This window comes from Nannospalax galili, unplaced genomic scaffold, assembly GCF_000622305.1.
Source record: "Nannospalax galili isolate Female #2095 unplaced genomic scaffold, S.galili_v1.0 scaffold31, whole genome shotgun sequence".
NCBI lineage: Eukaryota > Metazoa > Chordata > Mammalia > Rodentia > Spalacidae > Nannospalax > Nannospalax galili.
In genome coordinates, this window is record NW_008332149.1 from 4,395,840 (window position 1) to 4,405,471 (window position 9,632).

Consider the following 9,632-nt stretch of genomic DNA (forward strand, 5'->3'; position numbering starts at 1 on the left):
TGCCTGCTTCTGCCTCCCGAGTGCTGGGATTAAAGGCGTGTGCCACCACACCGGGCCATGCAAGATACTTGCCCAAAATGGGAAATGTGTTTGTCCTTACTTTCCAGCTCGGGGAGGCAAACTGCTGGGCCACCCAGCCACTCTCTAGCATTGCCCCAAGCCCACCACACTTCTCTCCATCATGTCACATGTCGTTCTGCTTGCTGTTGCCAAAGAGCTTTTGGCAGTTTCCAAACACAGTAGATCCACAAAACATTGTTCCAGAAAAGCCCACTCTATTGTGATATTCCCAAGGAGAGAAGTTTCTGAGAAGCCCCCAGTTTCATCTTGCCAGGTTGACACACAAAACTCCCAAGAACAGTTTACCACATTGTGTGTGTGTGTGTGTGTGTGTGTGTGTGTGTGTGTAACTGTGGCTTTACTTTTTCTTTTCTTCTTTTTCTCTTTAATTTTTAAATTTTATTTATTTTTATTTTTTGGTCTTTTTGAGACACCATCTCCCTGTAGCCCCAGCTGGCCTGGAACTGGCTATGTAGACCAGGCTGCCTTGATCTCACAGAGATTCACCTGCCTCTGCCTCCCAATGCTGGGATTAAAGGTGTGCACATTTTTCCAGGCATGGTGGTGTAGGCCTTTGATCCCAGCACTCAAGGAGCAGAGGTAGGTAGATGTCTGTGAGTTCAAGGCCAGGCTGGTGTACACAGTGAGTTCCAGGCTAGCTGGGGCTACAGGAAAAATTTTTTTAAAAGGGCATGTGGGAACATTAAGAAAAGTGGACACCTGGAGCAGTGAGGCACAGCTGTTGTTGCGTTTTAATGTTTTTGTTTTGTTTTGTTTTGTTTTTGGTCTTTTTGAGACAGGATCTCCCTGGAACTCACTATGTAGACCAGGCTGGCCTTGAACTCACAGAGATCCGCCTGCTGCCTCTGCCTCCCAAGTGCTGGGATTAAAGGCGTGTGCCACCACGCCTGGCGATTTTTGATGTTTTAAATAAGCATCTTTTCATGCATGGGACAGCTGTGTCACCAGGAGCCCAGAGACCCGAACTCTGGCCCATGACCTTGAGCAGCTCTTCAGAGCTTCCTGAGGCTGTTCTATGCCTAAGAACTCCTGGGTCAGGAGGTTTAGTGAAGGTTAAAGAACATACATCAGGTTGGGGAGACGGCTCAGGGGGGAAGAGTTTGGATGCATAGCGCCCATGTAAAAACCCAGGTGTGGTGGCGTTTACCTGCAATTGAATTACAAGGAGTTGGAGACAGGCAGATCCCTGTGGCTTACTGACCAGTCAGTCTTGTCAAATTGGTGAACTCCAGGTTCAGTGAGAAACCTTGTCTCAAAAAGTAATGTGCGGCCGGGGGTGGTGGCGCACGCCTTTAATCCCAGCACTTGGGAGGCAGAGGCAGGGGGATCTTTGTGAGTTTGAGGCCAGCCTGGTCTACATAGTGAGTTCCAGGACAGCTGGAGCTACAGGGAGACCCTGCCTCAAAAAGAAAAAAAAAAAGTGTGGGCTGGAGAAGTGGCTGAGCAGTTAAGAGCACAAGTGCAATCATGAGGATTGTAGTTTGGATCCTGCTACCCATGTAACAGGCAGGGTGTCCCATAAACACCTGTAACTCCAGCTCCAAAGGATCTGACACCCTCTTTTGGCCTCCACAGGCATGTGTAACTGCACACACATGTACATCCATCCATACAGACATACACACAAATACATGTACACACTAACACACACAAAAATAAAATAAAGAGATCTTGGGGCTGGAGAGATGACTCAATGATTAAAAGCACTGGCTCTTCTTGCAGAGGACCTGAGTTCAGTTCCCAACACCCATATAGCAGCTAACAAAATCCAGTTCCAGGGGATCCGATGCCCTCTCTAACCTCTGTAGGCATTGCACACATGGGGTGTACTTATATATCCTGCTGGTGTTTGGCATGGTGGCACATGCCTTTAATCCCAGCACTTGGGAGGCAGAGGCAGGTGGATCTCTGTGAGTTTGAGGCCAGCCTGGTCTACATAGTGAGTTTCAGGTCAGCTGGGGCTATAGGGAGACCCTGTCTCAAAAAGACCAAAATAAAACAAAACGCATGCCTGGATGGTGTGCACCACAGCTGGCTTGCTGATTCTTAATTTAGCAACTTTATAGTTTTGCAGTAACTTCCCATTATGTGAGATGAGGATTTAGCTGCCTTATTTCCTGCCTTCTTCAGTGCCCTCTTGTAAATATATTAACATTGTCAGTTGACAATGGAACTGTGAAAATGCTGATCAGAAGTAATGCATTAAAATTTTATTGCATTATTTTGTGTGTATGCACATGGTACGGTGTACATATGGAGGTCAGAGAACAGGGATTGAACTCAGGCAGTCAGGCTTGGCAGCAAGTGCCTTTACTTGATGAGCATCTCAGCAGCCCCACAAGTAATACATTTTGACGGTTCTCTTTCTCGTATGCTTTCTTCTGCCCCTGGAGTTAATATTTGTTGATTTTCCTTTGCTTCTGTTTTTTTCATATGTTCGCCATTATCTTCTTTTTTCATTTATTGATTTACTTATTTTGTGTGTTGTACGTGTGTGCATGTCATGGCCCATGTGTGGAGGTCAGAGAACAACTCATGGGATTGGTTCTCTCCTACCATGTGGGTCCCAGGGATGGAACTCAGGTCATCAAACTTGGTGGCAGACACTCTTACCCACTGAGCCACTCTGCTGGCCCCTTGTTTTGTATTTTAAGGCAGGCTCTCAGGCTGGCCCTGAGCTCAGGATCCTCTTGCCTTAACCTCCTGAGTGCCAGAATACTAGGTGTGTGCTATTATACTTGTCAGTTCTTTGTTAATTTTTACACAAAAAAAGGTGACAGTTTCATCAAATACTTGTCAACCTTTTCTTCTCTTTTTTAAAAAAATATTTTATTTATTATTTTTGTTTTATGTGTATGAGTGTATTGCTTGCATGTGTGTAAGTGCACTGGTGTCGCATGATGCCTGCGGAAGTCAGCAGGCGTTGGATTCCCCTGGAACTGGAGTTACGGGTGGTTGTTAGCCACCATGTGGATGCTGGGAATCAAACCCAAGTCCTCTGCAAGAGTAGTCAGTGCTCTTAACTGCTGAGCCATCTCTCCAGCCCCCTTTTAAGACAGGGTCCCTATGCTGGTTAGTTTTTATCAACTTGACACAAACTAGAGTCACCTAGGAAGAAGAAACTTCAATTAAGAAATTGTTTCTGGGGCTGGAGAGATGGCTCAGTGGTTAAGAACACTGGTTGTTCTTGCAGAAGACCCAGGTTCAAGTCCCAGCACCCACATGGCAGCTAACAACTGTCCGTAAGTCCAGTCCAATGGCCTCTTCTGTCCTCCACAGGCAATGCATAACACGGGTACACTTACCTATATACAGGCAATACACTCATACACATAAAATAAAAATAATAAATATTTTTTTAAAAAAGAAATTGTTTCCATCAACCTGGCCTGTGGGCATGTCTAAGAGGCATTTTCTTAACCCTTAATTGATGTAGGAGAGCCCAGCCCACTGTGGGCATTGGAGGTGCCATCCCTGGACAGGTGGTCTTGTGTTGTATAAGAAAGAGTCCTGAACAAACCAGGGGAAGCAAGGCAGTAAACAGGTTCCTCAGTGGTCTGTGCTTCGGTTCTGGCTCCCCTCTGTGATGGACTGTCTCGTGAAATAAACCCTTTCCTCCCCAAGATGCTTTTGGTCAGTGTTTTATCACAGCAACACAGAAACCAAACCAAAACAATCTCACTATGAAGTTTGACTGACCTGAACTCAGAGATTCACCTGCCTCTGCCTCCTGAGGGCTGGGAATAAAGGTGTGTGCCAGCACACCTGGGCAGATGTTTAGTGTTTCAAATTTTTTAATTACACTTCTTTATTTACCATGTTTGTATGGAGGTCAGAGGACAACTTGTAGGAGTCAGTTCTCTCCTTTTATCACGTGTATCTTAGAGACTGAACTCAGGTCATCAGGCTTGGCAACAAGCACCTTTACCTGCTGAGCCATCTCGTTGGCCCATATATGTCCACTTTTCTGTGGAATGTTTGGATTATATGAATATTTGAATTATATGATACACATATGTTTAGCTGCTTTAAAAAATATATATATATATATATATATATATATATATATAGACAGAGTCTCACGTATCCCAAGCTGGCCTCAAACTTACTGTAGCCAAGGATCTCCTTCTGCCTGAATGCTTTCTTAGATCACAGGTGTATACTATCACACTTGATTAGATCACAGGTGTTACTATCACACTTGGTTCAGGCAATGCCAGGGATCAAATCCAGGGCCTCGTGCATGCTATTGAAAACACTCAACAACTGAACCACACCGTCAGCACTTACTGTTTTGAGCCAGAATCTTGTTATATCTGCCTAGGCCGGTCTGGAACTCTGGATCCTCCTGCCTCCACCTCCCAAGTGTTAGCCTTACAGGCGTGCCCCACCACAGCTGGCTTATGTTGAGCTCGTTAAGAAATTTCCAAATCACTTTCCAAGGTGGCTGAGCTATTTTACATTCCTACCAGCAAGTGGGGGCTGTGGTTTATTCCCAGCAGCAGGATGCTCTTAGGAAGGGTGGTTTCTCTTTTTCTGAAGTTATTCCTATGCTTTGAGATTTCATGCTGGCATACTTTGCTGGAGGGCTGTCATTGTGCCCACTTTGTGGGCTCTTTTGATTTAGAAAGAAATTTTCTTCAGTCTGGGAAATTGTCTTGAAATGTGTCTTTAATCTCCTCTTCAATATTTTCTTTGTAATATCTTTTTGGAACTTCTATAACTTGGATTGATTCTCTAATCTTTGTTGTTGTTTTTCTCTCTCCTACTGTACATTTCTTTGTCTATTCTATTTTTTAATTTTTGTTTGAAAATTTCATCTATGTACATACTGCATTTTGTTCAAATCTACCCCGTTCTCCAATTCCCCTCCCTTCCCTCTACCATTTTCTCTTAATTTCATGTGCTTTTTTTTTTTTTTTTTTTTTAACCCACTGTGTCTACTCGGTGCTGCCAGCGTGTGTGAAGTGCCATGTTTTGGAACGGGGGTAACCTCTTAGGGGCCCCATTCTTCCCCCAGCAGCCATCAATTTCCAGTAGTGTCTCAGATGAAGGTGGGACTTCATGAACCATGCTGGGACTTTGGCTGGCTTCATCTTGTATGCTGTCAGAGCCACTGTGAGTGCATGTGTGCAACAGGCTTGGCATGCTCAGCAAATACTGTTTCACTGCAGTCCTCCTCTACCTCTGGCTCTTACAATCTTTCTGCCTGCTCCCCTCCTCGACTTCCTCTATGATCTCTGAGCTTTGTGGGGAGGGGTGATATAGATGTCGATTTTAAAGCGGGACACTCCACAGTTCCTTATTCTTTGCATGCTGACTGGTTGGGGGGGTGGTCTCTGTAATAATGACCATCTACTGCAAAAAGATTTCCCTGGTGAGGGTGGAGAGATGCACTCACCTATGGGTATAAAGATAAAAACTTCTAGATTTTAGGAGAGTGCCTGGACTTCAGCTTCCAACCCCTCTACTGAAATGTTTTATTTTTAAGATTTTATTATTTTTATTTCATGTGTATGTGAGTATTGCCTGCATGTAGGTAAGTGCACCCATGTCGTGCAATGCCCGCAGAGGTCAGAAGAGGCTGTCTGATCCCCTGGGACTGGAGTTGCGGACAGTTGTTAGCTGCCTGTGGGTGCTGGGATTCGAACCCGGGTCTTCTGCAAGAACAACCAGTGTTCTTAACTGCTGAGCCATCTCTCCAGCCCCATGAAATGTTTTGTTTTCACTTTAGTTTATATTCCAACTTCTTTTATGGTGTCTGTCTCTCTCTCTTTCTGTCTCTGTCTCTGTCTCTGACTCTCTTTCTCTCCCTCTCTCTCTCTCTGCATTCCCTACATGCCAGTGATCTTTGCATGGCCTTCATATTTGAGAGAAAGGTGTTGAAAACTCTTTGGAAGCTCGGTGGTGTGAGCGTGCGTGCATGTGTGCATATGTGCGTGTGTGTGTGTGTGTGTATGTGGTATGTGTGTATATGTAGCATGTGTGTAGTGTTGTGTGTGCATATGTGTGTGGTGTGGCACGTGATATAGTGTGTGTGGTGTGGCATGTGATGTAGTGTGTGTGTGGTATGATGTGTGATGTGTATGTATGTAGTATGTGTGGTATGTGATGTGATGTGTGTGTGGTGTACGGGTTGGATGTGGTGTGTGTGGTATGTGATGTGTGTGTTGTGTGTGTATGATATATGGTGTTAAGATCTATTGTCTTTTTGTTTTGTGTAGTGTTTTGGAGGGAGAGACTACATTTTTCTCCTACACCCACTGCCAGGAAGGGCTTGGGAGGGTGACCCTCACACTTCTGTGTGCCCAAGGCCCATCTGAACCCTCACTTTGCTTGGGACCACAAAGCCCAGAGCTTCTGTGCCCTAACATTTCCCCTAATAATTTCCATTTCTGGGGTGGCTGGGAGGGGACCGAAGCCTGCTGATGCAGACTTCTGTCTTGTCCCAGATACCAGCCCTTGCCTGCCCTGTTTTCCTGCTTCCTGACATCTGTGCCTTTCTGGCAAGAGCCCTGTGAGCTCTGTGGTGCTCCCCGGAGTGTTCCCAGGCATCATCTACCTGCACTTCAGTCCTACTGCCTCTCTCCTTTTGTGGCACTTTCTGCTTTCCTATGAGCTGGCAGGTTGGTTAGATCTCCCATCCATCTTCTCATCCACCCTCCCATCTGTTCTCCCCTCCATCCTTCCCTCCTCTCCATCCTCATGCACCAGTGCAGGTGGGTTTCTATCTTACTTTTCAATCCTCTTTGTTCATTTCAGTGACATTTGAGAGAGGGGACAGAAGCGTTCCTTTTCTTGATTCATCGGCATTTATGTTGACGATTTCCTAGGTGTTAGACCTTTGTCAGTGCTGAGAAAGCAGTTGACAAAACTGAACCGTTCAAACATTCAAAACTGAATGTTCAGTATGGACAAGATGGAGGGATGGAGGAGGAACAGAATCTATAAATTATGTTATACTGAAAGGGAGCACCTGCTGTAAGACACATGACAGGGATGAAGAGGAGGCATGGAATGATGGGGCTGGCTTGCTTATTTGTTTATTTATTATTTATTTGTTTATTTATTTACTTGAGATAGGGTCTCATGTAGCCCAGATTGGCCTCAAACTGGCTATATAGTTGAGGATGACCTCAAACTCTGATCCTTCTGTCTTTACCTATCAAGTGTTGGGATCACAGGCACGCACTATCATACCTGGTTTATGCAATGCTTCATGTAAACTAGACAAGCATTCCAACCACTCAGCTACAACCTCAGCCCTGGGCCTACCACTTGGACCTGACTTCAGAAGATGAGCTGGGATCAGGACCCGAGGATATGGGGAGAGCTACATACATACCAGACAAGACTGTTCCAGAGGGCAGTGGGCAGTGGGCACAGTGAGGAGCATGTGGAGGTGTTTGCAGACTCAGGAGGGTAAGTGAGGGGGGAAGGCTAGGAGAGGAGGTCTGACGGGACTGAGGACAGGTCATGTGGGGCCTCTCAGGTCTCTATGTGGCCTAGGACCTCCTCTGAGAGATGCTACCACACAGTGTGAAAGGCTGATGTGGTGAGCTCCCTTGGTTGGAAAGTGTCACCCTGGGTGCTGGGTTTACAACAGATTACAGTGAGGAGGAAGCAGGTGGCCTCTAAGAAGCCATTGCATGAACTGGGCAAGATGGTACTGTGATGGAATGGAAGGGCAAGAAGTGTCAAGTTCTGGGTCTATTCTGAAGGATCACAGGTTGGTCTAGATGTGAGATGGGGGCAGTGGCTTGGTCTGAGTGTCTGATGAGGCACAGCTACCTTTCACTGGACATAGCAGGTATGGGAAGAGTTCTGTTCTGGAAATATCCCACACAAAATGTCTTACCCACAGAGATACCCATGGAGAAGTTGAGGATGCAGGTTGGGCTGGAGACAAGAGCCCTGGGGTCTGAAAATGGCGTTTGGTACAGATCCTGGGGGACTGTGGGAGACCACCTCCATGTAGGGTCTGAGAGAATAGGAGACATTTCCTTTACATTTTGCTGTAAACCTAAAACCTCTCCACAACATAAAGTTGATTTTTTTTTTTTAAAGGAAATGCTATTTAGGGCCGTGGAGCTCAATGAAAAAGTCAAGAGAAAAACGGTGCAAGGGAAAGATCTGGGAGGAGGGTGTGGTGGTGCCAACCAGCATGTCAATATCAATTCTTCCACAGCAGCACAGGTGCCACCACGGTGTGGGAGACCACCTCCATGTAGGGTCTGAGAGAATAGGAGACATTTCCTTTACATTTTGCTGTAAACCTAAAACCTCTCCACAAAATAAAGTTGATTTTTTTTTTTTAAAGGAAATGCTATTTAGGGCCGTGGAGCTCAATGAAAAAGTCAAGAGAAAAACGGTGCAAGGGAAAGATCTGGGAGGAGGGTGTGGTGGTGCCAGCAAGAGAGGCAGAAAGCTGGGAGAGCTCGCTGCTCTGGGAGTCTGAGAAAGAGAGTAGCCCAAGAGTGAGCGAGCAGGCCCTCAACAGACTCAAATGCCAAGATGGTCAGGTGAGACAGGCTGAGGACTTTGTGGATTCTTCCCGGGGCGGTAGCGACGGATGGTAGACCAGGGAGGGCCAGGAGATCAGGAAGAAAGGGGCAGGCACAGCACAGAGGTCAGTTCACTTGCAGTATTCTGTTGAAAAGTACTGTGATGAAATGGGCAATAGAGAAAATGGAGATGTGGGGTTTTGTTTCGTTTGTTGCTACTATTTTTAAGATATTTCCCTATGTTGCCCAGGCTGGCCTCAAAGTTCCAATCCTCTTGCCTCAGCCTCACCACATTTAGGGAGAGAAGTGTTGCTTTCAAATTTATAACTTATTTCATTTATTAGTATTTAAATGGGGACGCAGGGAGATGGCTCAGGGGTCAAGAGCAGAGAACCCAGGTTCCATTCCTAGCACCCATGTCTGGGCTGCTCATAACCACCTATATGTAACTCCAGCTCTAGCAGATCTGATGCTCTCTTCTGGTCTCCTTAAGTACTGCATTCACATGCAGTGATAAAGATAATTAAAAATAAAATCGGCTGGGCACGGGAGTGCACACCTTAATTCCAGCACTTGGGAAGCAGAGGCTGGTGGATCTCTGTGAGTTTGAAGCCAGCCTGGACTACATAGCACGTTCCAGACCAGCCAGGGCTACATAGTGAGACACTGTCTCAAAAAAACAAAACCAAAGCTAGGTGTAGTGGCACACACCTTTAGTCCCAGCACTTTAGAGGCAGAGGCAAGCAGATCTCTGTAAGAGTGAGGCCAGCCTGGTATACATAGCAAGTTCCAGCCCAGCTGGGGCTATAGGCATGGAGGCCTTGTCTCAAAAAGACCGAAAAAGAAAAAAAGAAAAAAAAAAACTCTTTAAAAAGCCATTTAATTGAGGGTGATATGGTTGAAGTGCATGGTATGCATGTGTGAATTCCTCAGAGAATAAACTGTTAACTATTATGTTGAAATATTTAATCGACAAAAATTGTATGTGTCTGAAGTACACAGTGTGAGGAGTGTGTGTGTGTGTGTGTGTGTGTGTGTGTGTGTGTG